At 44.2% G+C, this 27,074-nt stretch overlaps 2 long non-coding RNA genes across 34 annotated transcripts; one reads left to right on the top strand and one right to left on the bottom strand.

The window, feature by feature from the left end:
- Positions 1 to 2,504: 2,504 nt before the first annotated feature.
- LOC103645920 (uncharacterized) lies at positions 2,505 to 10,330 on the bottom strand. Of its 33 annotated transcripts, none has more exons than XR_004856127.1 (13): positions 9,724 to 10,330; positions 9,430 to 9,515; positions 8,542 to 9,323; positions 7,658 to 7,728; positions 7,520 to 7,579; positions 7,338 to 7,436; positions 7,209 to 7,255; positions 4,919 to 7,101; positions 4,573 to 4,826; positions 3,859 to 3,994; positions 3,568 to 3,637; positions 3,393 to 3,471; positions 2,505 to 3,147 (listed from the first exon to the last, which is right to left on the bottom strand). It is a non-coding gene; the product is annotated as an uncharacterized lncRNA (long non-coding RNA). The 33 variants fall into 33 exon arrangements; XR_004856131.1 differs by having other exon boundaries at positions 4,573 to 4,672; positions 4,778 to 4,826; positions 4,919 to 5,132; positions 5,615 to 7,255; positions 7,658 to 9,323; XR_004856125.1 differs by having other exon boundaries at positions 2,531 to 3,147; positions 4,919 to 5,132; positions 5,615 to 5,694; positions 7,658 to 9,323.
- Positions 10,331 to 16,178: 5,848 nt separating this feature from the next.
- Positions 16,179 to 16,887, top strand: LOC111590866 (uncharacterized). Its single transcript, XR_002750000.2, has 2 exons — positions 16,179 to 16,420; positions 16,659 to 16,887. It is a non-coding gene; the product is annotated as an uncharacterized lncRNA (long non-coding RNA).
- Positions 16,888 to 27,074: the final 10,187 nt, after the last annotated feature.

Here is a 27,074-nt window from a genome sequence, read left to right on the forward strand (position 1 = left end):
TTCTTCATCAAGTGTACCACAAGATGATGAAAAAGATGAGAGGCATGCAAATGAAGATACATTTGTCTCTCATGAACAAGCAAGGGTACAAGCTAAAGATGTTGATGCTCCAGGATCTTCTTCCCAAGTGGTTGACAGGAGAAACTCATCACTACTTCAAGCACACCCAAAAGACCAAATCATTGGGAGCCCTTCACAAGGGGTTATTACTCGATCACATAAACATGCTTCATTTATTGAACGTCACTCCTTTGTTTCTTGTGTTGAGCCTACAAGTATAGATGTGGCGCTACAGAATCCGGACTGGGTGAACGCCATGCATCAAGAACTAAACAACTTCACCTGTAACCAAGTTTGGACCCTGGAGAAGCCCCTACAAGATGCAAGGATCATTGGAACAAAGTGAGTGTTTAGAAACAAACAAGATGATCAAGGCGTGATTGTAAAGAACAAGGCAAGACTTGTTGCAAAGGGCTTCTCTCAAGTTGAAGGTTTAGATTTTGGAGAGACCTTTGCACCGGTTGCTCGACTTGAAGCCATCCGTATCCTACTCGCATATGCATCATGCTATGATATAAAGCTTTATCAAATGGATGTAAAAAGTGCATTTTTAAATGGCTTCATAAATAAACTTGTATATGTTGAGTAACCACCCGGGTTTGAAGACCCTAGATATCCTAACCATGCTTACAGGTTGTCCAAGGCGCTATATGGGTTAAAGAAAGCTCCAAGGGCTTGGTATGAGCGTCTTCGCGACTTCCTCATCGAAAAGGGCTTCAAGATCGGGACCGTCGACACAACCTTATTCACAAAGAAACGTAACGGTGATATTTTCATTTGTCAAGTATATGTTGATGACATAATCTTTGGCTCGACAAATGATTATCATTGCAAGGAATTTGGTGAGTTGATGTCGAAGAAGTTCGAGATGTCAATGATTGGTGAGCTGACGTACTTCCTCGGCTTTCAAGTCAAGCAAATGAAAGATGGTAGCTTTCTCTCACAAGAGAAGTATACCAAAGACTTGTTGAAAAGGTTCAACATGGAGAAGTGCAAACCAATCAGGACACCTATGCCAACAAATGGACATCTCGACCTAGATGAGGGAGGTAACCCGGTTGATCAAACTCTCTACCATTCTATGATTGGTAGTTTATTGTATCTTACCGCATCTAGGCCCGATATCATGTTTAGTGTCTGCATGTGTGCTAGATTTCAATCAAATCCTAAGAAAGCTCATCTTCGCGCTGTTAAATGAATTTTTAGGTATCTCAAGCACACCCCAAGCGTTGGTCTTTGGTATCCCAAAGGAGCTACTTTTGACTTAATTGGCTATTCCGATTCGGATTATGCCGGTTGCAAAATTGATAGAAAAAGTACTTCTGGGGGTGCCATTTGATTGGGAGATCACTAGTATCATGGACATCCAAAAAGCAAAATAGTGTTGCCTTGTCAATCGTCGAAGCGGAATACATTGCCGCGGGTGCTTGTTGCACACAAATTTTATATATGAAACAAACTCTTCTAGACTATGGCGTAGTTCTAGAAAAGGTACCTTTGTTGTGTGACAATGAGAGTGCAGTTAAAATTGCTAATAATCCTATACAACACTCTCGCACCAAGCACATTGATATCCGTCATCACTTCCTTAGAGATCATGTTGCTAAAGGAGACATTATTTTAGAAGGAGTGAGGTCAGAAGATCAATTAGCGGATATTTTCACTAAGCCTCTTGATAAAACCCGCTTTTGCATGTTGAGGAATGAATTAAACATACTTGATCTTAGAAATTTTATTTAAAGATCTCAAATGGTGTTGTCAAGCCTGCATTGCATATTTAAATTTCTTGTATTGCATCTAGGGCTTGTCTAACCTAGTTAAGATAACCGCCAACAAAGCGAGTGAAAAAGCTTAACTCGGGCTCAAACTTGACAAGTCTTAGCTTTAAGCTTTTAGTACTTAAACTAGGTACGTGCCCGTGCGATGCCACGGAACACAAATTGACGAGCCTTCAACGGCTCAGGGCCCTGGAGATGGACGACGTGAGTATAATGGTGACGACAAAATCCATGATGGATCGCTGGCGATGACCTCCGGTGATGCAGGGCGACGGGCGAGCGGCTGTGCACGGTTGTTCACAGCTAGATCCGAAGTCGTTTGAACTCACCACTCATGTAAGGGTGCTTTTTTAAAACATCAGTACTAAAGGTTTTTATCTACATTCTCGAATATTTATCGTCCGCTAGTTTATTTTTGAACTAAACCACGACAAATAAAAAAAGAACAGAGAGAGTATATTCTAATTTTCTACTGGGAGCAGCAGGCATTTCCAGGATGACACATCCTCACACCTTGCTCTTCGGTTGGTGGCGCGTGACGATGAGGCCGTTGTTGTTGGTTACGGTGAAAAGACTTATGTATACCATCCAGCTTTGCTCCCGTGGCTTATTAAGATTCTTAAAAGAGAGTATTCATTGGTCCTAACGAGAACCAGAAAACAGGAATAATCAGAGCCAAGCCAATAATGATATTTGAAGTAAATGTTCCTCAGTTTCACATATGCAAGAATCCGTGGACAGTAATTGACTACGAAGTATGCCAAAAACAAAATGTTAAGCAACTGGCGAATTCCTTGGGCAACATAAATCAGCATGTTTTAATCCCTTTGCTCCATCACATCCCGCACCCCAGAAGCTATCCAATCAGGCTAAGACACCGGAAACAGGGCAGAGGTAAATCACCTTGGACACTTAACACACGACTACTGTGACTGTAAAAACGACGGCATTGAACCTATTACACCATTACAACACGAGCACCCCTATTGTCCAATTAGCAATCACCTGATCTCCTAGTTATTGGTTGTATGGAGAGCCAAGCCAATTATTGGATTCACATTGCAGTATACATCATCGATGCTAGCCAAATGTTCGACCAGCGACGATAGTCACAATTAGGACAATACACCCGGCATCAAAGAAGCTTGGACGCCCACATTCAGATGGTGATCACCACACACCTCTCGTCAAGTCTTCCTCCACCAATGGGCCTACAAAGGTGGTAACCAAGAACTCGTCCACCCTTGCCGTGGTGTCCACATCCATGGTGATCGTGCTCATCAGCCCTCTTCCGACCACATGAGTCTTCCTGCCAATGACCACAAGCGCGCATAACAGAAATTTGCATGTAGAAGATTGTTCATCTGCTATTGACAAATTAGAAATATATGTAAATGATTCACTACTACTTCTTAATACTAACAAGATGCTAACATGTTTGATGATTCGATAACATAAACTTTCCTAGTTCTTAAGTAGGCCATAGTAGTATAGTACTTATGCTAGCAGCAAAAAGAAAGAGCACCAATGTAAGTGTGCCAGTGCAAAACACACCTGTGAGAATCAGGGAGAACCAGAGGGAAGAGGGCACAATTCTTCTCTCACTAACAGCTCATGTTTGACCAGCAATCCTCTATAGAAGGCATGGAGCTCAGATACCCAATCATTTTTAAATTTTAAAACATACAAGGTGCAAAAATGAAAAGAAAATATAATGTGCACTACTTACATACAAAACACTCTGGAAACTCAACACATGTTTTTATTTGATCATTGGCATAAACCTTCATAATCTCACCCTAGAGCAAGAGAAAATATTTTAAACCATCAGTTGTGTTAGCACCCTACTACCAGCATATAGCTAATGAGTTGCGCTATGAATTATAACCAAAAGCGCATCTGCATATACCACCATCTAATCTAATATACAAGAAAAAACTGACCAAGCTATCGAATCCAACAAAAAAAGAAACAATAGAAAGCCATTAAAGAATGTATAGCACATGATGTGAAGATATACCTTTCTTTTTTTGTCATCCCTGTACCCGCTCATCGACGTGAAGATATACCTTTCTTTTTTTATCATCCCTGTACCTGCTCATCGACATGTAGTAGCTCTTCACCTCCACGATGATGCTGTCGTATTTCCCCTGTACCTGCCGGCAAACTCAAACAGGTAGAGAGATACACCAAAAAATGATTTAGATGAAAATATGAGGTGATTCAATCAAAACTGGTCTCATATCTGTCATGGGGAAAAGGCACATATTGGTAGCAGACACTAATCTGGCTGGTTTAGTTGCTCTAAATAAACTATTTCTTGTGGCAGGTCTCAATATATCTGCAAATAGTTGGATAGCAGAAAGGTATGGCACATAAAATTGAATCACAGAGTCACTGCCATTTAACACCAGTGGAACACCAGCTTATTCTTTTCACATTGGCTGAAAACCCAATGGGAAGTTTTGCCATCTCAAGAAATCTAGAATCTAATTCATTTCCAATGTACACAAAGCAAAAGAGATCTATCAATCACATCTCACTTCATGGCACAACCAAATCTTACATATATTTGAGTAAATCATCAAGGTTAAATGGAGCTACATGAAAAAAGGTTGAGATTGACAACAATAAACAAACTCCCTAAAAACACAAATAAATGATGTCAATGGCTAACAGTTCCTCATTCACAATAAAATTACAGGTGCATAGAACAATTATAGAGAAGACATACCAAGCGTGACAAATAATATGCTTGGGAATTGGGATTCTTCTATTTCACACACCACTGCGAAGTTTGAACAACACCATGACACCAAACCGCACAACTTGAGCTAGCCCATTCAAGAAAACCATTATCTCATAGGATGTCATGAAGAATTCTTCGCATTACAGTGCATTGACTCCTTTCTTTAGCTGGCGTGCCATTCTGCTGGTACCTGCTTGGGTCTGAAGGGTTTATGTGAACTGGCTCATGTGTAGACCATACTGCATTTTAGGTGCAAATATAATAATCATCAAGAGAATAGAACAAAGCATGTCATAATCATAATGCTAAAACAATCCATCAAGTAATGTACCTTCTCTCGCATCGTTTGGCTCTATGCTTCATTTTTTACTTGCATGTTGATCGAGTGTTGGGACAGGAACACCAGTGGCAGGCACATTTTGGGCATGGATCAATGGTTGCCACATGGTAGGGCTTCAACCCATTGCAGTAATTTTAGCATCACTATCATACTCAACGTGTTTGTTCATTGCCCTGACATCCAGAGCTAACAGAAAGAGCACTGCCTATTGCAAACCAATTGCCATTAGTTTTAGTTTTGGTGTGACTACCCACAATACGACCTATACTTGGCAAGCGACAGCTAAAAAATCCTTTGTAAGGCAATACAAAATTAAGGTGTCAAGGATATTGCTCCTCTCATTGCTGTTGCAGTACCAAATAAGTATAAAGATGAAAATACTGTTCAACAGAATAAATTTCTTTTGCGTTAAATGAAAAGGAGGGATTGCCCTTGAGCAAAGGTCAGTCTAGGAGACAGAAGCATAAACCATTTTTTCTCTCTAAGAAACACAAATGATTTCGACGGGGAAATAATGTGATGATTTGGGATCTTCAGTTGAGTCTCACACATCTGAGTTCAACTGAACATTTGACGCCAGATTTCGTAGATACAAATAAATAGAATAAGTTTCTTTTGCGTTAAATGAAAAGGAGGGATTTCCCTTGAGCAAAGGGCAGTCTAGGAGACAGATCTAAAACAGCCAACCTGGTGGTTGCGCTTCGCCTCAGTTAAGCAGAAAACTCCAAAATCAGAGTAAAACATGGCACAAATCTGTTGTAGTTTCCCTACAATATTCTTGGAGACATGTGCATAGTCAAATAATCATATGAGTTGTAGGGTAGCAAATTCTAGAATACTGCAAGTTAAATAATCATATCAGTTGTAGTATAAAATATATATGGTACGACAAATAATACTATTATATGCAAAATTTGTTGGACAAAATGCGCCATAATATTATTATAAATATGCCAATCTAAATAGACTTAATTGATGTCGAACAAACATTATCAATATCGCACAAATTATTTCTAAAGAATCAATATAGACTCTTTTGACGACCGTACACTAATCTATTCTTTTTTAGCGATATTGATTAGTCTCTAGTGTATGTTTGCACAACATCAGGTAATATCCTCATGAGAAATTGAGATAATGAAAGGTTGGGTTTAGAAAATTGAGTCAGCCAAAACTGAGAAGAAACAGCTAAGGTTGACCTCAGTTAGTAGGTAGCAGTGGCTTAGCAATAGCAGTTTTTAGTTACCAGTGGCTTCAGCTAGCAAATAGCAGTTTAACAAGTTTGAACAAGTTCTAATTAGCAAGTAGTAGTGGCTTAGCAGTATCAGTTAAGCAAGTTGCTTAGTAGTAGCATGTTTCAGTTTAGCAGTAGCATGTTTTCGAGACTGATCAGGGCAAAGCAACTGATTCTAGCCAATAGGAGGTTTTAAGGTTGCAAGGGAAAAGGGGTATTACCGGTGATGGTAAGATTCTGTCAAGTCAAACTGAGGTGGATGGGAAGGCTGGTAATGGTAGGATTCCAATAAAGAGGTGTTTTAAAGCTCCTGCCGAAGAACAATGGCGTTGTGATGGAGAGTAATGATTGCAAGGTGGATGAAGACACTGGGGACGATAGGATTTCAATGAAGAACACTAAGGTGGTTGATCTGCAAGCCACATCTGGCCATGTGCTCAACAAGGTTGAAATGAAGAAGCCAAGGGGAGGACCCCTGAACAAACATAAGTAGGATCTCAGTAACAAGATAAAACATTTGCTTTTAGATATTGGGTGAAAATTGACATAAGGCAGAGGAAAAACAAAGATTATGAAGACTCGGTCTATGTTTCTCCTAACGAGACTGGCTATTGGTGCAGTTTTCCAAGAATAGTTTCAAAATATGGGTCACTCATCTAAACTTAATAATACTAAACCAGGTGCTTCATTAGCTCTATATTGAAGGATGATCTAGCATTGCTAAAAAAGAATATAGTGAAGAAGACTAATAAGAAAATTTGTGGTGCTGAAAAGAAACCTGGGGTTAGCAGAAACATAGTCTCAAAAGATATCCTTGCAAATAGAGATTCTAGAAACAAGCACCAGAACAAGGAGGAGAATAGACAATTCAGTTTAGTAGTATTTTCACTGAAAACTGAATCACTGAAAATCGAATGAGACTCTGTCGTAACCTCCTAGACTGAAATAAAATAGCACATAGCATTATAGCACAGATCAAACATACCAGTATGAACAAAATTGAGCTAAGTATTAAGAGAGAAAAAGAGAAAGCATGAAGCAACTAACCAAATCTTGGAGGACTTATCAAAAACTAAATTGCAGATGTTCTGGGCCTGCACACATATCAAAAGATCAAAGAGTATACTTGAGAATGGATGAACAGTGGATATGATAAAATATGATAAAAGATAGTACCTCATAAGACATATTATCAATATCCATCTGCATGTCTCTATGCCGATCATAGGAGGAAAAAGCACCCAAAAATAGCTTAGCCTCTAGCATCAGCAATTGCTACAAGAAGGTTTATTCAAGTTTTAAGGCAAAAGAAAGGTGATAACAAATTTCTGGAGCAAAGAATAAAAAAGGCTAACAACATGATTAGCGATGTGGGATCCTTCTGCTCCTGCTAATTGCCCATCTAGTCATCCAGCTACCTGGATGGAACAAATATTAACCTTCATTAAAATTACGGACAACAACAACACACAATTATTTAGTTAACAATAACTTACAAGTAGCTAAGTTTACTCATGTTCCCTAGTCCTGGGTTATATGTCTAGTGAGTTTGTTGCCACGTAAATAGCTGAAACAAACAGTAATCAAACGATTAATAAAAGAAAAGAAGAGAACCTTGGGGAAAGAATGGTTGACACTGCTGCATGTTGGTCTAAATTGGAAATAATGGTCGACACTGAGGTTGATTGCTCTGAATTTGAAAGAATGGTTGACACTGCTGCTTCTTGGTCTAAAGTGGAAACGATGGTCGGCACTGAGGCTGCTTGCTCTGAATTTGTAAGAATGGTCGACACTGCTGCTGCTGCTGCTTGGTTTGAGTTAGAATGATCGACTAAAACTGTTGCTGCTTTGTCTAAATTGAAATGAATGGTTCACTGTTGTTGTTGCTGTAGTTTTGTGTCCAGGTGAATTGTCTGGTTTGTGTCCACTGAATGTAGATTGCAGCAGCACCAGCAGGTGAATCATAGTGAGGAAGTAGTGAAACAGTGAATTATACGTGGATGAAATTCAGTCAGCAGCAGCAGTGCAAAGATGTGGGAAATGGAAAGGAGGCCACTAAGAGGAGCTGGGCAGAAAGGTAACCACCTTTCTCATGAAACTCTTTACAAATCTATATAGTTGTGAAAATAAATCTTTTCGATCTCATGTTATGGTACGTAGGTATAAAGTAATTGTTGCAGAGAACACATGTTATACCAAAAATCTAGCAGACGGAAGTTAAATGTGAACAAGTCCAAATACAGTGGATGCTCTGATGGTCTAGTTCCCTTCAGAACACGATTGGCGGTGTGATTAAACAAGATAATAACAAATTGATAAGTACTTCGCTTAAGATTGAAAACACTTAAAAACAAAAACAAATTACATGTACACAGCTCACCTGAGATCTTCAAAAAGAAGCATTTACAATAGAAGTCTCAAGAATTGAGTTGGTATGCTTTCCATGTGTTCTCTTCATAACACGATTAGCGGTGTGATTAAACAATAAAGCAGCCGTGAGTGTGCTCTGAGTCTCCTGTCGAAGCCGGAAGCTCAATTCACCGACTGAATCAAGCTACCCATGAAAAGAACATAGGTTGAAAAGGCAGGGGCGGGGGGAAAAGGCAGCCAAGAACTCACCTTTTGCCGGAGGTAACAATAGATTGTCAAGCTAGGGAAGTGGCTCAACAAAAAGGATTTGAAAAGGCAGGGGCAGGGGGAAAAGGTAGCCAATAATTCATGTCTATAGCATAAATTATATGACACAGGAGATCTTTAAACTTTCAAGTAACATAAACAAAAATCAGCAGTGTCAATGTTATTACCATCATGTCCAACTGTGTTGATCGTTTCTAGAATCCTTTCATGACCTTTATCTGTTTCCCTGGTTCCATTTGTTGAAATGTGCAGTGAAATATAGAAGCCACTTATAAGACAGTCCAAAAAGGTGTTCAGATTACTACTTTTTACAAAATAGATCTCCAGATTTACCCAGCAGCACCAGACCATATTACTACTTTTTACAAAATAGATCTCCGGATTTACCCATAATGTGGCATCAGATACACAAAATAAAAATCATCGTAAGAACTTTACGGAATACAGACGCGCGGATCATATCGTTCTACCAGCAAGATCCATAATCATTGGCCAGTAGCTTATATATTAAACAGGATCCGATTCCTAGCAAAATTGTGTACACAGACACTTGATATTAGCTTCCAATCTTAAAGCTAAAAAATGATAGAATGAATGCGCAGATTAATCAAAACAGGAGAGGGAAGAAAACCTAATCTCGCAGATGAAGGCAATGCCCTTGTGCACCCAGTAGTTCAGTGTTGCGACTGCGAAATCCAGCCCCAACGGCCCTTTGACCTACAGAAAAATGAACAACGAACTCACCACCACCACCTCTGCACACCTCCCCATGTTCCAGCCAACCAGAACAATAGCGCTGCTAATGCAGACAATAACAATCCATTGATGTGGGTGCATGCGTGGTTGAGGGCTGATTTTGGAATGGGGGCGGGGAAGGGGCTGCAGTGCATGCCATGTCAGTCAAATATGGAAGGGGGCTGCCTACCATGGCCGCAGATCTCGCCTACCATGGAAGGGGCCCGCCTACCATGGAAGGTCGGCCCTTGTCAGGCTGTCGCCTTCGAGTTTGGCAGTTTGGAAGGAGATCTGTGGCCCGCATCCGCTCCCCATGGGTGTGGACGTGGAGGCGGCTGTCACGACGGGTGAAGTGGGCGCGACTATCACGGCAGGGCTTCGCGAGCAGGACCGGCGAGGGGGAGATCTCGAGCGAGGGCACGATGGGGCTTCACGATCTCGGACGCAGCCCCACGCCCACATCGGGCGTAGATCCGCGATCTTGGGCGAGGGTACGGGAATGAGGGGTGGGCGCTCGGCGACAATCTCGGGGGCAGAGGCGAGGGCACCATGGCACCGGGGGAGGGGGCTGCGGGCTTCACGCCGGGGGAGGGAGAGGGGGCGCGGCCATCGCAGCGTCACGGAGAGGGGGCGCGGGGGCGAGGGCACCAGGGGAGGGGGGCTGCGGGCATCACGCCGCGGGGAGGGAGAGGGGCGCGGCCATCGCGGCGTCAGGGAGAGGGGGCGCGGATACCGGCTTGGGACTCGGGAGGGAGCACGGAGGGAGCGCGACGGCAGAACCGTGCGCCATGCAGCCTGTGGACGCCTACGATACAAACATAATTAGTAGTAGAGATTCTTACTATGCAATTGTTGGTTCTTGAGGTATGCATGAGGCACTACACTTAGGGGGAGTATTCAAAACTCAAATCATTCATGAAAACCCCTAGTGCAAAGCCAAAATGCAAATCTCACCATTTGCCTATTTTCTCTAAAAATTATCTAGCCTATGGCAAAATATTTTGAAAATTATGAGAAAATATATGAGGATGCCAATACATATCCCAAGAGGTGTTCTTTTGTGTGATTATAAGTTGGCATTTGGTTTGGTTGAAAACTAGATAGAAAATTTGAAAAAATTCAAAATTCCCTCTATCTGGGCTCACCAGACAGTCCGGTGTGCACCGGACACTGCACTGTGCACTGTCCGGTGCACCGGCCGTCACGCGCGCAGATCCCTTTCTCCTGTGCGATGTCCGGTGGTTCACTAGACAGCTACTGTGCGCTGTCCGGTGTGCACCGGACAGGCGCTGTAGATTGTCTGGTGAGCCCATAACTCGTTTTTAAAAAATTCTTTCCTGCCCGAGCCCGTGGCCAGGGCATTTCTCTCTGTCCCTTAGCAGCTCTCCCTTCTCTCTGGCGATCTCCTCAGCTCACCGCCGGTGACCACCATCTCCGGCCGTGCTCCGATGATCTCCTCCTATGTGGGCTCAGCTTCCTTCTCCCTCGGTGAGTCTCCCTCTGCACTGCCTGCCCCTCACTCTGTCTGAGCTGAAAACTCTCAATTCCTTCCACGCTTTTGATTCAAACTCAAATCCTATCCAAATCTTGTGAATCAAAGTTGTTGTGTAGGTGCCTTGTGCCCTATTGGATCCCCCTGCAGGCCTTGAGCTCCTTCGGAAGGGTATCTCCACCTCATATGGCCATTTCCCCTAAAACCTAATCCACCGCACGCCACGTGCTCGGTGAAATGCCCAAACCTGCCAAAAATGCTCCAATTGATCCCAAATTTTTCATGCACCTTCACAATACCTCTAGTAACATAGTCACAAAATCTCACGTCAATCCGATATCCCAGGCTTCGATTATACTCAAATCCCCGTTTCTAGCGATCGTTTCCGAGCCAAGTGCCTTAATTCCACTTTCTTCGCCTAAAATCAAACCAAGAGCACACTTCACTCATATTTACCCATATAAACCTATCCAAGAAGTATTGGCTCAAATTCCAAGTCATTTCATGCCTCAATTCCAATTTCAAACCTCCTATGGCACTATTTCTCGTTCAAGCGTCGTTTGAACTCTCGATCGCCACATCTCTCGATTTCTATGCCATAACACTCTATGTATGTATTTATTCACATTTCATATACTTATGACTATGTGACTAATACGTGCTCACCTCTTCTGTCATTTCAGTGACCTCGCCTGCCCGTGAGCCGTCTCCTGTCCTGCCTGGATTCTCTCCCTCTCGTGTGAGATTTCCAGGTAGCTATCCATTCTTTTCTCATCCTATCGGCCGTTATCTTCTTGTGCTTAATCTCTCTCTCTCTCTTTCATGCAGTCTTCATGTCAGGATGCCACGCACGAAGAATGTGTCAGCGCCAGGGGGAGGAGATGACGAGGACCCTCCTCACCCCTTTAGGCAGGTCAAGGGGAAGAATGTCTACTTGGAGCAGCAGGAAGGCCGCAAGAAGCGACGTTTGGATAGAGCAGCCCGAGCAGCTCTAGCAGCAGCAGCTGCTGCTGAGCAGGCATAGAGAGGTGATCAGCTGCGGATTTCTTCAGATCAGATTGCTTATCGCGTTCGTCGTCTCGCCTCTCGACCTCGCTCCTCCGCACCTACCACTCCCGCCACTGCTACCGCTCCACCTCCCACTTCACCCACTCCAGTCACTCCTGCGCCATCCACCACCTCAGCCATACCTACCACCTCTGACACTCCAACTTCCACTGCTCCTCCTCCCGCTCCCCTTTCCGCTCCACCTATTCCACCTGCCCACTTCCGGGAGCAAGATGAGACCGAGGTGCGACCTCTAGCTGCCGATCCTCGGTTGCTTGATCTTCAGCGTGCTACAGCGGCCCGGGTACGTCGGTTCAGACACGTTCACGTGGAGACTTGGCTACCATCTCAGAGAGACCCTGCAGCAGCCGATCTCTTCAGCACCAGGATACAGGAGTCTTTCTTTCGAGCACAGATGTCTACCCAGATTGCTCTGTGAGTGCACTGGCTTTTGGATCTTCCTGTGTTTCTGCTAGCCACCGGTGCTGACTCTGAGGTACACCTCTCATATTTGCCTGGACTTCTCACTCTTTTGACTACCGGCGACAGATATGTTGAGGAATGGGTCCGAGTTTTCTATGCTTCTGTATGGATCGACCCTGATCACCAGTGGATGAGGTTCCGCTTTGAGCGAGAGGATGTTACACTTCATGCTAGCCAGATTCGCCAGCTGTTTGGATTCAACGAGTCATCGACTCGTCTTCACAGCTTGTGCTACGGTACCTCTGATCCTTCTTGTCGCCCTCACGGCGGAGTTGCTCCAGCTATAGCTCACGTCGCGGCTTTGTTCTGACCGCCCTTCTCAGATGGGTCGCGACGTTCTCCGGCAGATTTCACTATAGCGGCCAAGGTCTTATATCAGCTCATGAGACGGACGCTTTTGCCGCGGATGGGTTATAGGGAGGCTGCTACTCATATCCAACTCTGGCTCCTCGGTGCCCTGGTCTCTCATTCTGAGTTTGATGTTGTTGACTTCCTTATCTGTGAGATCAAGGACACCGTATTGGATGGACTTCATGCCCGGCGTCAGCTGCCATATGCTCACTATCTCTGCCACATCTTCGCATAGCTGATCTGGCCACCGCAGTTCTAGGGCATTCTTGAGGCCTCTCGCCTCCTCTTTGGCTCCTATCGTCCAGCCCCTGAGGACCCAGTAGCGGCACCTGATCCAGTGATTGACACTCAGGTAAAGGATACAGCTTTCCATCAGTTTGAGACTCAGGGCACAGCAGTTCCTGACGATGATGATGATGATAATGATGATGATTTTGGGATTCCGCCTCCGCCTCCACCTCCCCGCTCACATGATCATGAGGCTAGGAGTTCTAGTGCTGCCCCTGCTACCCTCCTGCCATTGACCCTGCTCTTGCTGCGATCCTCCAGACCCTTACTCAGTAGCAGGCTCATTTGGCAGCCAAGCAGGCCCGTCAAGCAGCGGTTCAACAGCAGATGTCTGAGAGAATGCTATCTATGTTTCAGACTATTCAGGACAGATAGGATACTCTGTAGCAGGGGCGGAGGACTCAGTATAGCTCGGTGTTGCTCAAGCAATACCTTGATTCAGCCCGAGAAGAGATCAACAGTGAAAAAAATCTAATCCCTAGCTAACTCTACCCTGTTCCACGCGACCACACATCCACTGAGTGTCGAGCAAGCTGCCGACGCCGAGCCTCTGCCACTCCGCCAACTCTGTCGTCTCGGGCGGTCGTGCCCCCGTTCGCCTCCAGTCTCCCACCGCTTGTGGCTGACGCACAACAATGCCGAGCAGTTGTTCCACCTGGAGCTAGGGAGCTTCCTGCCTGTGTGCTTGCGCTCGCCAGGTACTCGTCGCCGTCGCCCGTCAAAATCGCAACAGTATCTAGAGATCTCTTGCTCTGGCCTCTAGGATGTCCTTTTTCGAGTGATTCGTGAATCGTGATTCGGAAAGCAGTGGGTATGGTCTCTAGGTGACTCGTTCGTCTTGCAATTGTAGTGTTGATGGCTAGTTTGGCTAGTAATTGGCATCCAATGTTAGGCATGCTCATATAATTATAATAATAACTTCATAATTGCCCATCCAGCGTCATGCTTGTTGTTTGGATGAACTCCAGTCCATACTAATTCTTAACGCTCCTCCGGTCCATACTAATTCTTAATGCTCCAGCTCCTTGATTTCCTTTGGATTACTGAAAGAGTTATTCTGGTGGGTAAGCAGGGTAGAGAGCATGTTGAAATTGATTCTGCATTTCTGCAGGTGGGCATGCATGGTGAAAACTGTGTTGAACATGTTTCTTTTAGCTCACAGAACCAAATCCAAATGAATACTGATTTTTTGTCTAATCTCCACCAAAAGTTTGTGACTTTTTTCTATTTCGTGTTGCAGTAGCAACACCTTAATTTTGGTTCGCCCTCCGCCACTGCTCTGTAGAAGCAGCTTCTAGCAGACCGGGCTGAGAATAGGGCCTTCATGACTCTCATGCTTCAGCATACAGGTGTTCCGCTCCATCCCATTCAGTCAGCACCCCCTCCACCTTTTCAGGCTGCTGTTGTGCTAGCCATTCAGGCAGAACCCCCTCTTCCTTCAGTTGGTCCTTCTACCTCTCCGCTCCGGCCGGTCACCCTGGTTTTCTCGTCGCCGGTCATCAGCTCCGTCAGCACTCAGCCGCCAGTGCCACTAGCTCCTGCTATTACCACTACTGTTGTGGCGGTGTATGTGACCTCTTCAGCTCCAGCAGCTCCTGCAGCGCAGCCTCCGTCCGAGTCAGTACTAGCTCTAGCTTCTACGGCAGATCCTGGATCCAAGACTGACTCTGACCCTCAGCTGGCGTTTGCTCTTTTGCCACGACCACGACCGGATGCGCCCCTGCCACCTCCTTCCTCTTCTAGTCTGTAGGTTCGGGTTCCCTTTTGGTGTTTGACGCCAAAGGGGGAGAGATATGAGAGTTGTGAGAGCTAGGGGGAGTTAGGGAGTTAGTAGAGAGTCATTTTGATGTAATATATGTGCTTGATACTCTCTGTACTAGCTCCACTTTTGTATGATGATTTTGGCTCACAAACTCTATTATATACTCTCGATGCTTATGTTGACTATGTGTGTATTGTGTTTTCACCTTATATGTTATCACCATTTTTATAGTTCTTGTTCATCGATTTGATTTCACTTTTATATGAACAAGAAACTTACGATGTGTATGCGCTCATTCTTATTATTATGTTACACACTCTTTCTGTCAAAGATTATTGAGTACAACTAACCATCTTCTCTATTGACAAAATTTTCAAAACAAACTACTCTCACAAATCTTGTAGGGTTGTCATCAATCACCAAAAAGGGGGAGATTGAAAGCATCTAGGCCCCTAGTTGGTTTTAGTGATTAATAACAACGTAATGTTATATGTGACTAACGTGTGTTTTGCAGAGACAAATGGTAAGTTAGGTCGCATTACAGGTAGATGTACTACAACGGTGAAAACAATCCCAGAGATAAGAACTTGAAGTGACAGCTAAAGCGACGAAACAAAAAGTGAAGGTCTATGTAGTCCGAGTGTCAAGGAGTTGCGAACACTCGTAATATAGTTAGGTCTTTTATTTTGTTTTAGCCGTACTATAAAGAGGGGTTGTCGATGAGTAGTTTGACCAAGAGAGTTCTAGTGTAGTGTTGGTGCATATTCACACTCACATATAGTGCTAGGTGACACTCTAGAACATACTCACGAGTTAGAACGAAAACCGATTTGAAAACAACAGAAAATGGAACTTAGGGTTTCTGCCATTGGGGCACCGGACTGTCCGGTGTGCACCGGACTGTCCGGTGCACCCTCTATCAGGTGGGGCTAGGTTGGCCCAGGGAAGGGTTTTCCCCCGCACAGAAACCAAAGAGCGCAGGGTTTGGAAGTTGAATTTTAGTGGCACACCAGACAGCGCACCTAGGCCTGGGCATAAAAACCGAAACCGAAAAAACCGTAACCGAAACCGAAAAACCGGAACCGAACAAACCAGATACTTTTCGGTTACCATTCTGCAGAAACCGAACTAATTTCGGTGTTCGGTTTTTTATTTCGGTTTAAACCGAAAACCGGGAGCACATGGGCCATCACCCATCGGCCACTACCCACTAGTTGAAGTTGGCCCATCATCAGGTCATCACAAGCCTCACGGCATCACGCAAACACCAATACTAGCAAGTGGCAATACACGTCCTACCGAACCCTAGCAAAGTAGCAAGCCAGCCATGCGCCCAAGCGCCGCCTGCCGACTGCCGTCCGCCTGTCCTGCCGAACAGCTGAAGTGCCGAGTCACCGCCTGGGGCCTGGGCGCCTGGCGGACACCGTGTGCCACCGCGCCGCCGTCGCCTGCCGTCCTGCGAAGGTTTGGAAGAGATCAAAAGAGATCAAGTTATCAGGCTTCAGTTTCACTTTCATTCAATTGTTTTTTTTTCACAGTAGTGCAGAGTTTGTCCAATCTTATTACTATCTTCAGTGTTCAGTCCTAGACCAAAAAACCTTTTTTTATTATTCTTTTCACACACAGCTGCCCCATTTATTTACTAAGTTTGGTATTGCCTCTGTTTTTTATTTTTCCCTAACTACTCACGGCTCATTTGCAGGAAACCAAAAACCGACACTATATGAGCTGGAAATACAAGAGGCACATCCCACTGCTAGCACTTCTGTATTGATCATGTTCATCTGGAACGAAATAATACTCGGTGACTTCACAGCGACTGCATGTGCCATCGGCCAAACTAGGTGGTCATCGTGTTCGGTTTTTCGGTTAAACCGAAAACCGAACTGAAATATTTGGTTAACTGAAGATTCGGTTTTCGATTTTCCACAGAAGGTTTCGGTTACCGTTTTCCAGAAACCGAATTTATAAAAAACCGAAAAAACCGAACCAAAAAACATCGGTTAACCGATTGCCCAGACCTGAGCGCACCGGACTGTCCGGTGCGCAACGGACAGTGACTGTTCACTGTCTGGTGTGCCATCCGCCCAACGGCTAGCTGTCAGAACTAGCCGTTGGAGTCGACCATTGGCGCACCGTTGGCGCACCGGTGGCGCACCAGACTGTCTGGTGCGCCCATGCGCAACAGATTGCTGGTAACGGCTAGTTGGTGGGTGAGGGCTATTTATACCCCCTCCACCACCATATTAATTGTCTTGCTGCCCACATTTACTCTTGCACATTGGTAAAGCATTGCAAGCACCACAAAGCCTAGTGAGGTGATTTGAGAATCTTAATCCCGCATTTGGACCCCATTAGCGCTAGCGAGAGCCACCTAGAGCACACACCACATGCATTAGGCCTCTCTTGGTCAAGCAAAAGTCTACGGCTTGTTACTCTTGGTGATCGGCGTCACCTAGACGGCTTGGTGGCGTTGGGAGTTCGATGATCACCGTGGAGATATTGTTGGTGACCCAACTTAAGTTTGTAAGCGGTCGTGAGGGATCCACCGCGCCGGAGTGGCAAAGGATCATCTCATAGTGAGCACTTGGTTCTTGCGAGGACCAAGGGGGAGCGATACCCTTGCGCGGGTGCTCCAACGAGGACTAGAGGAGAGTGCCGACTCTTCGATACCTCAGGAAAAATTAGAGGAGTCTTCTAAACCTTGCTTTACATTCCGCACTTAATTCAAGCATTTTACATTGTGTATTTGTTTAGCAAGTATTTGAAGTATTGTCTTAGCATTATTGTATTTCTAGTATTATTCGCTTATTGCTAGTTGTTGAGGTGAAGTTGGGCTCTTGTTTAGGTTTTAATTATTGTTGATTTTTAGAAAATACCAATTCACCCCCCTCTTGGGCATCGTGATCCTTTCAATAGACCTCTTCCTTGATTGGTCCATTGAGGAAGGCACTTTTCACGTCCATTTGGTAAAGCTTAAAGCCATGGTAAGTAGCATAGGCAAGTAATATGCGAATTGACTCAAGCCTAGCTATGGGTGCATAAGTTTCACGAAATCCAAACCTTTGACTTGTGAATATCCTTTGGCCACAAGTAGGGCTCTGTTCCTTGTCACCACACCATGCTCATCTTGCTTGTTGCGGAATACCCATTTGGTACCTACAACATTTTGATTAGGATGTGGAACTAAATGTCATACCTCATTCCTTGTGAAGTTGTTGAGCTCCTCTTGCATTGCCAGCACCCAATCCGGATCTCTTAGTGCATCCTCCACCCTGTATGGCTCAATAGAGGACACAAAAGGGTAATGTTCACAAAAATGTGCAACCCGAGATCTAGTGGTTACCCCCTTATGAATGTCACCAAGGATGGAGTTGACGGAGTGATCTCGTTGAATTGCTTGGTGGACTCTTGGGTGTGGCGGTCTTTGACCCTGTATTTCTTGATCATCTTCCTTGTCTTGATTGTCTTCATCATTGTCCTCCTCTTGAGGTGGCTCATGCTCTTGATTAATTGAAAGTTCCCTATGCTCGGGAACAGGATCTGGATGTCGCCTAGAGGGGGTGAATAGGCGGATAATGATTATCACTTTAAAACTGGAAATTCTTACTCTACTCGAAGGCTGGATCGTAGTGGAATGAAAGGCCCTTCGAGTAGGTTGCAGCGGAATTGAAGTTCCTGTCTTAAAATACCCTGCACTTCGAAGACAGCTTGAACCACATATAAATATTGAAGTGCAAGTATAAATAGCAAATAAGACAGAGAAACAGCACACAGCACAGAGCAGAGCACACAAACACAGGGATTTATCCCGAGGTTTGGCCAAGCCCGAAATGCTTGCCTAGTCCTTGTTGGAGTTAGCCACACCTTGGCTTCGAGTCTATTTCAACTCCTTCCTTCGTTTGCTCAGATCTATCAGTGCGACAGATAGAGCCTTCCACTATGTTGATATCAGTTACAACAATGTCATGGCTGCTTACAATCTTCTCGACAGCACTCCGGCGGAGTAACAATGCGCTCAAGATTTTGCTCTAGCTCTCAGCAGCACTTCCCCTCTCTCTAAAGGCTTATAACTTTGCCTCTACACAAACTAGAGAGATACAAAAGAGAGGGAGAGAAAGAATTGATCCAAATGATGTATGCACTTGTTGGCTGCTCTTGTGTACTTGTTGGAGGCGCCTAGGGGTCCCTTTTATAGTCCCAAAGGGCCTAGGAGCCATTGGAGCTTCATTTGGAAGCTCCCAGCCTTCCCTGTTTGTGGGTGCATCGGACTGTCCGGTGGCGCACCGGACAGTGAACAGTAATGGATCTGATTGATAGTTTCCTTCTCTGGAAGAGCTAGCCGTTGGTGCACCGGACAGGTTACTATTCACTGTCCTGTGCACCGGACATGTTACTATTCACTATCCTGTGCACCGGACAGAGTAACTATTCACTGTCCTATGCACAGGACATGTTACTATTCACTGTCCTGTGCACCGGACAGTTACTATTCACTGTCCTGTGCACCGGACAGTTACTATTCACTGTCCTGTGCACCAGCCAACAGCACACTAAGTGCTTTTTCCTCCATTCTTTCTCCGTTTGACTTCAACTTTTGGGAGAATTTTCCTGAGACTTAAACAAACACATTTAGAGTATAATCCAATTGATTTAGTCCTAGAAACTTACCTCTTTTTTGTTCTTCTCCTAGCTTTTCTGTTTCTCCTCAAGCAGAGATCAGAATGGCACTTTCTTTACAGAAAGAGTTAGAGAGCAAACCAAAGCACCAAACTTGCACTAATAGGTGTATGCAAAATGGTTGAACACTCAAACCTTACATACTTAACCTTTTTCATCGTTTTACCCAATTTGGCATGTTTGAGGTCGATGTTGGACTCTAAACCATCAAATCAACTTGACTTGATCTAGATTGACATATCTGAGCTCCAACCCCCTTGTTCACTTCTCGAGCTTGATCTTGAGTCTTATGACTTACACCTCATAATTGTAGATGTTACCTCATTGGTTGTAAGTTATGTCCTTATGTAGTGATCCTTAATGCACCATAACTCTTCTTAACTCGATCAACCTTGACTTTGCAAGTCTTCTTCTTCACCCCTGGCTTTGGGTTCCTGGTCTCCTTGACCTTCGCCCATGCACTCAGTATCTCGAAGCTCTTCTTGCCTCCATCCTTGGCTTGATCGGTTGTCTATGAGTTACGCACACCGAGTCTCACTTAAGCAATGTCCATCTTACTTGTGATGTACATTATCTATAGATAATCCAGTCTTTGGACCATCACACTTGTTCACTTGTGTTGAACCCTGTTAGCTTTGCATTAAGCACCTGTTCAACACTTAGCACACTTGTTAGTCCTTTAATTGGGTGTCATCTAAACACCAAAACCCACAAGAGAGCTTTCAATCTTCATTTTCATTTTTTTTGCCTCATCCTCATCTTGAGTTGGTGGAGATGCTTGATTGGAAGATGACAGTTGATCTTGTGCTTGTGTAGGCTCTTCAGATTCTTTAGGACACACATCCCCAATGGACATGTTCCTTAGCGCGACGCATGGAGCCTCTTCATCATCTAATTCATCAAGATCAACTTGCTCCACTTGAGAGCCATTAGTCTCATCAAACACAATGTCACAACGGGGAGTAGGTTTTCAAGAACCGAACCTCAGTAAAAAAATCACCGTGTCATCCACTCTATTTCTTGGTTGATTTGTTTTCGCCCTCTTTTTCGAACTCGAATTTATTTCTAACGCTAACCCTGGCTTGTCGTTGTGCTTTAAGTTTATAATTTTTAGATTCCGTCTATTCACCCCCTCTAGGTGACTTTCAATTGGTATCAGAGCCTGGTACTTCATTAGAGCCTAACCGCTCAAAGTGATGTCGGGAGATCACGCCAAGAAGGAGATCGTGACCGGCGGTGACAAGTCTACAAGCCACGGGAAGGCTCCATCGAGGGAGTCCGGCAACAAAATGAAGGGACCCCCTTGACATGCCAAGTCGCATCGGAGTGGCGACAAGAAAAAGAAAATGAAGAAGGTGGTCTACTACGAGACCGATTCTTCATCGCCTTCTACATCCGGCTCCGACGCGCCGTCCGTCACTTCTAAGTGCCATGAGCGCAAGAAGTTTAGTAAGATCCCCCTACGCTACCCTCGCATTTCCAAACGCACTCCTTTACTTTCCGTCCCATTAGGCAAACCACCCATTTTTTATGGTGAAGATTATTGTATGTGGAGTGATAAAATGAGGCATCACCTAACCTCACTCCACACTAGCATATGGGACATTATTGAGTTTGGAGCGCGGGTACCATCCGTGGGGGATGAAGGCTACAATTCGGACGAGGTCGCTCAAATCCGGCACTTCAACTCCCAAGCCACTACTATACTCCTCGCCTCTCTAAGTTGAGAGGAGTATAACAAAGTGCAAGGGTTGAAGAGCGCCAAGGAGATTTGGGACGTGCTTAAAACCGCGCACGAAGGAGATGAGGTGACAAAGATCACCAAGCGGAGACGATCGAGGGGGAGCTCGGTCGATTTGTCGTCAACCAAGGAGAAGAGCCACAAGCAATGTACAACCGGCTTAAGACCTTGGTCAACCAAGTGCGCAACCTCGGGAGCACCAAATGGGATGACCATGAAATGGTCAAGGTTATTCTAAGATCACTCATTTTTCGTAATCCTACACAAGTTCAATTAATTCGTGGTGATCCTAGATATAAGCTAATGTCTCCCGAGGAAGTTATAGGAAAGTTTGTGAGCTTTGAATTGATGATCAAAGGCTCCAAAGAAATCATCAACTTGGAGCAAGTCAGCACTTCCACACCTGAGGTGCAACCCGTCGCATTCAAGGCGACGAAAGAAGAGAAGAAGGATTCTACACCAAGTAGGATCCCCATCGATGCCTCCAAGCTTGACAATGAGAAGATGTCGCTCATCATCAAGAGCTTCCGCCAAATCCTCAAACAAAGGAAGGGGAAGGACTACAAGCCCCGTTCCAAAAGGGTGTGCTACAAGTGTAGTAAGCCCAGTCATTTTATTGCTAAATGTCCATTATCTAGTGATAGTGACAGGGGCGACGACAAGAAGGGAAAGAGGAAGGAGAAGAAGAGATACTACAAGAAGAAGGGCGGTGATGCCCACGTGTGTCGGGAATGGGACTCCGATGAGAGCTCCACCGACTCTTCCTCTGACGAGGACGCCGCCAACATCGCCGTCAACAAGGGTCTTCTCTTCCCCAAAGTCGGCCACAAATGGGTTTAGGGTTTCTTAATGGGCTGGATCGGGCTGGAATGGGCTTGGCCCAAAACACGTTATCGGGCTGCGCTAATTTATTTTCTGGAATAAAAATGCTCTCGCGGAGTTCGTCGCTACGGAGAAACAGAGCAAAAAGAGTTCGGACGAACGGAAGGTTGAGCGATTAATTCGGTCGAGAGTCTAATTTGATTTCGCTCGAAAATAATTACCTACGCGTGATTCAAAAATAAATCGTCCTGAGATTCGATCGGCTTTGGATTTTTAGTCGGAGAAGGCGAATCGTGATATTTAAAAATTGCTGTCGATATGGGGTTTTGAATTCGGTTCGGACATGAGATATTTGGTTGAGTCGAGTAAGAAATAATTAGAGGACGACGTACTGAGTATTCCGTGTGAGAGTACGGAGTCGGATTAATTTTTGGACATAGATCGAAGGTTGGGGATTTAGACTTGGGTACAGCTCCACTAACAATAGTCGAGTGCTTTGATTAAATGATGTTTAGACAAGATTTTATAAATCGAGAATGATTAACGAGTTGGCACTCGAGCCGAGAAATAAAAGTTTTAACAGGCTCCAAAACTGGTTGTTTCTCGTGATCGATTAACTCTGAATTCGGTGAACTTCCAAGAGAAAGCCTGATAAACAGAGATAGGCACGATCGAGAAATAGAAATTTTTACTGAGCATCCGAGATTAGGATTAATCTCCCGACATAATGCAAATTAGACATCTGGGGTGTCACAGCCTTCCCCCCTTAAAAAGAATCTCGTCCCGAGATTTGAATGAGGATATTTAAGGGTGGAGAAGCATGTAACTCCCAGACTGAAGATAGATGCAAATTCATGAGAGGGTATCTGACAAGATACTGAAGACAGACTTGATTAGAATATCGCGACATATCGAGACAAAATGCAGCGATCATTCTGAGAGTGTCCACAAAAGATAGCACATCGGTGTAGTCTTATAATGGATCACAACTATTAACCGCGATACCAGCGCGTACCGAGCAACTCAACCATGTGTGCACCATAGTAGGCTCTCGGTTTCGTCGCGGCACCATCAGTCGTTAGTCATGACATCATTACCAAACGCAACCAATAAGAAATTCACATAGCATAGATAGATGGAGCCCATGAGAGTATGGCTCAGAAAATAAGAATGTGATCGAAGTTGAAACAAAGATTGCTGGCAAAAGAGCATCACATGAGAATTTTCTTCCACTTAGAGCACTATTTTATGATCATCACGGGTATTATCAGCCAAAGATTGATACGATATTTAATATGAGGAACCAACCACTAGATCAGGATTGACAACTTGCTGAGACATGAGAGAACTAAAGTCAACAGCATAATCCATGGAACCAAATGGATACACTGCTTAGAGATAGAATCGATAAAATGGCGTCATGATTCTTGGAGGAAGAGCATGAGATCAACCAGAATTGAGAGATTTAGGCAAGATCAACATCCGATACTTGAGAACGGGATATAGCAGATAACCAGATAACTAGGCAGAATTAATGAAGGATCCAGAGATTTAGATGATAAAGCCAACATGATTCACAAGGAAAGAGAGTACTAGATCCAGGTGAAAAGAGAGGTCGTCAACAAGGTCAGCTGGATGATCAACAGGAATGTTATGACGTTTTAGGGGCAAGGACTTATGGAAAGAAATATGGCCTTGATAGGGGTTGCGCAACTAGACACCAAACAACATTTTTTTGTAACATATGCAGAAGGAGACTTGGGTTGGTCTAGCGGTCAAGCTGTGGGGTTACACGTTATGCAGGTGCATCACCAATAGTGCAACACACAAGGGCTAGAAAACACCAACACAAGAATGAAATTTTTTTTTGAGGTTTCACTTGCTAAACTCAAGGTTGTTTGGAGGGGGTCTTTCTATGAACAGAACAAGCAACAAAATGTTTTGCAAAAAGGGTTGAACAATTACAGTGCCACCTAGATAGCAAGACAAGAGAAACACATAACACGACCTAACAAGTTTTACCAATCTAACACGAGGTAAAGCATTTCTTATAGCTTTCATAACATAGCAGTACATCACATTATTCACAAGTTCTTATTATTGGAATAAAGATGAGAGAAGCATATTGATACACAAGAGACAATTATAATGCGACAATCATGATGCATGCTCATTCTAGTCGTCTTCTCAGACCTAACTAATTTTTCGGATGCTTCTACAACATCCTTCCTAATAGTAGTAGTAGTAGTAGCCTTTATGGCCTATATAAATAGCCACCTAGCTACCCACCTATTTCCTAAGGCTTCACGTCCTAGGTCTATCCTTGTCGTCCTGATATCTATCCAATTTTGGTTTCTAAGCAAGTTTTACTTTAGAAAAGGTTGGTAATCATGACTTATTGACTTTTCTGTACTGGTATTCGCTCCGATACCAGCTGTGGCGGAACCGCCCGAATTATTCCAACTTAAGTGCCTAAGTCCCGCCTTACAGGCTTGACCACACTTAAATAGGAATAAACCGTCAGTCCCTCGGATCTAGTCCGATAAAGCCACTTAACCAGGATCGAATACCACTAGCTCACTCGAAGGTGAGGCACAGAGAAATACAATAAAACATAATACCACAAATTTAATAAGTATCAGTAGTGATTACATTATCGGAGTTTCAGAAATAATAACCATAAATTTTAATGCAGCGGAAATAACTAACGGAGAAAACCGAGTAACATGGCGAAGCCTGGCCACGCTACTCCTCCTGGTCCTCTCCTGCGGAAGCAATAACCCACTCGACCATCTATCCCGGTGGCAGGGATGGAGGCCAAGTCACACCAGCAACCAATCATCCTAAGGAGTACCTGCAAAAATTGTGCCACAAGCAAGGCTGAGTATACTAATACTCAGCTAGACTTACCCGGTGTGAGGAGTCTACTCCTCTACCTCTAGACATGCAGCTGTTTGGCTGGGGGGGGGGGTTTGGTTGCCAAAAGCACTAGCTGAGTCTAAAAATCAAGTTTTAGCTTTGTCAAGTTTAAGTGTGACTCCCTTAAGACTAGAGGTGTACTATCTACTCATTCATGGTATCAAGCAAATTTAGCAATCAACATCTTTTGTCAACTCATCACATTTCCACTTGTTACTCAATGCAGTACAATGGATCAAGCAGTCTCATTAGCTGCGAGAAGCAGACGATTCGAATCGAGTTTTTATCCTTGCAAGGTAAACCTAAACACACGACATGTAGGGGCACTCCGTCCCCACACACATCAACCGTCCCCATTGATTCCCTGGCAACAGATCAGGGCTCACCGCCTTGGCGTACAATGCCTCACTGACCCCGACTGGCCGTCGTGCAGTGACCGCACTTGTACCCACCATAACCGGAATGGGAGACCTCGTCTCAGGTCGCGTGAGGGGATATGTCTGCGGGCAGGTTCACTCAGGTACTAGGCTTACCGATTTACCATATTTCTCGGTATGTGTTCAGTACGTTCAAACGCTTGACACAGGTATCCGCACGTTAATCCTTATTCCATTTTCATCTCGTAGACCACGCATCCCCATGGATCCGTGTCCACAGACCAACCATCAATATGATATGAAAGTGGGTACAACCAATTCCTGACCTCGCGCGAGTGCTAGAAAAATCACTCGACTTCTACCGAGATCCCTAATTCGCAAAGCAGCTACTCGACCTAGCATGCTAGTATCCATCTCAAAAGGAATCCTGAGTTCATGCAACTAGGGTTTCAGTCAACTCCTACACTTAAGTGCACAGTACAAGCCTACAAACATTAAGTGTAGTAAAATAGCATATATAAACGGTTATGCATAAAACCGGGGCTTGCCTTTAATTTAACACTTAGATAGTGTTTGCTGGGGGAGGTACTCGCTTGGCGAGCAAATCCTGGTTATGTCCATCATTCTTCAGGTCGTCCACCAACTGCGTCTTGTAGTTGGCACCACATCAGTTGCTCGATCATCTCTCGGTCCTATATGAGATGCAAGATGCATATGTATGAATATAATGAAATAGCACAAGGTAGCACAGGGTATATAAAGACACACGATAGCGAGCTAGGCACTTAATTTTAAGACACCGTAAACAACCACATGCTAGCATTAGCTATCTACACTCAATCGAGCGCACCACATCAATACCACTGGAAGGACGACGATTACTACCTATAATTAACCAACACACACAGGTCATCACAAGTATGAGCATTTATTTAATTGGCTACAGCTTTTCATTAGTTCTTCTATTAAGCAGACAAAAAGCATCCCAACTCAAGTTCAATAGAGGACCTATGCATCAATGTCGATAGACTCCTATATCACAATCAACTGCAGCAAGAAACATACAAAACATAACACACGTGCATTATTAAGCTTAGTCATGGCAAATCTACATTAATTTAGTGTTAACCAACCATTTTTAGCCAAAAGGGTGAACTAACAACTAAATAAGCACTAGCAGAATTTTTGGACAGCAACACAGCGGTCACTTGTTTTAATCATAACTCTTCAATTATTAGTCCAAAAATATCAAACTAGGACTTTCTGGAAAGCTTAAAAAGTGAACTACAACTTTGGTATTTTCATCACAACATGATTCAACACTTAGCAAGGTCAAAACGTGCTAATACAACAGCGCTGTCCAGATTTGGACAGATTCAGACTTGTGACTTTAAAAATTCATAACTGAAGATTCAGACATCCAAACGAATTGATCATAGACTTTCTGGAAAGGTAATAAAATTTTCTACATATCATTTATAAACATCTCAAGGTGATTCAATGTTTTACTAAGGACAAAAGACACTAGAAGGCTTTGCTGTCCAGAATTGGACAGGTTCAGTCTTCAGACTTTAAACAT

Source organism: Zea mays, chromosome 2, assembly GCF_902167145.1.
Source record: "Zea mays cultivar B73 chromosome 2, Zm-B73-REFERENCE-NAM-5.0, whole genome shotgun sequence".
Taxonomy (NCBI): domain Eukaryota; kingdom Viridiplantae; phylum Streptophyta; class Magnoliopsida; order Poales; family Poaceae; genus Zea; species Zea mays.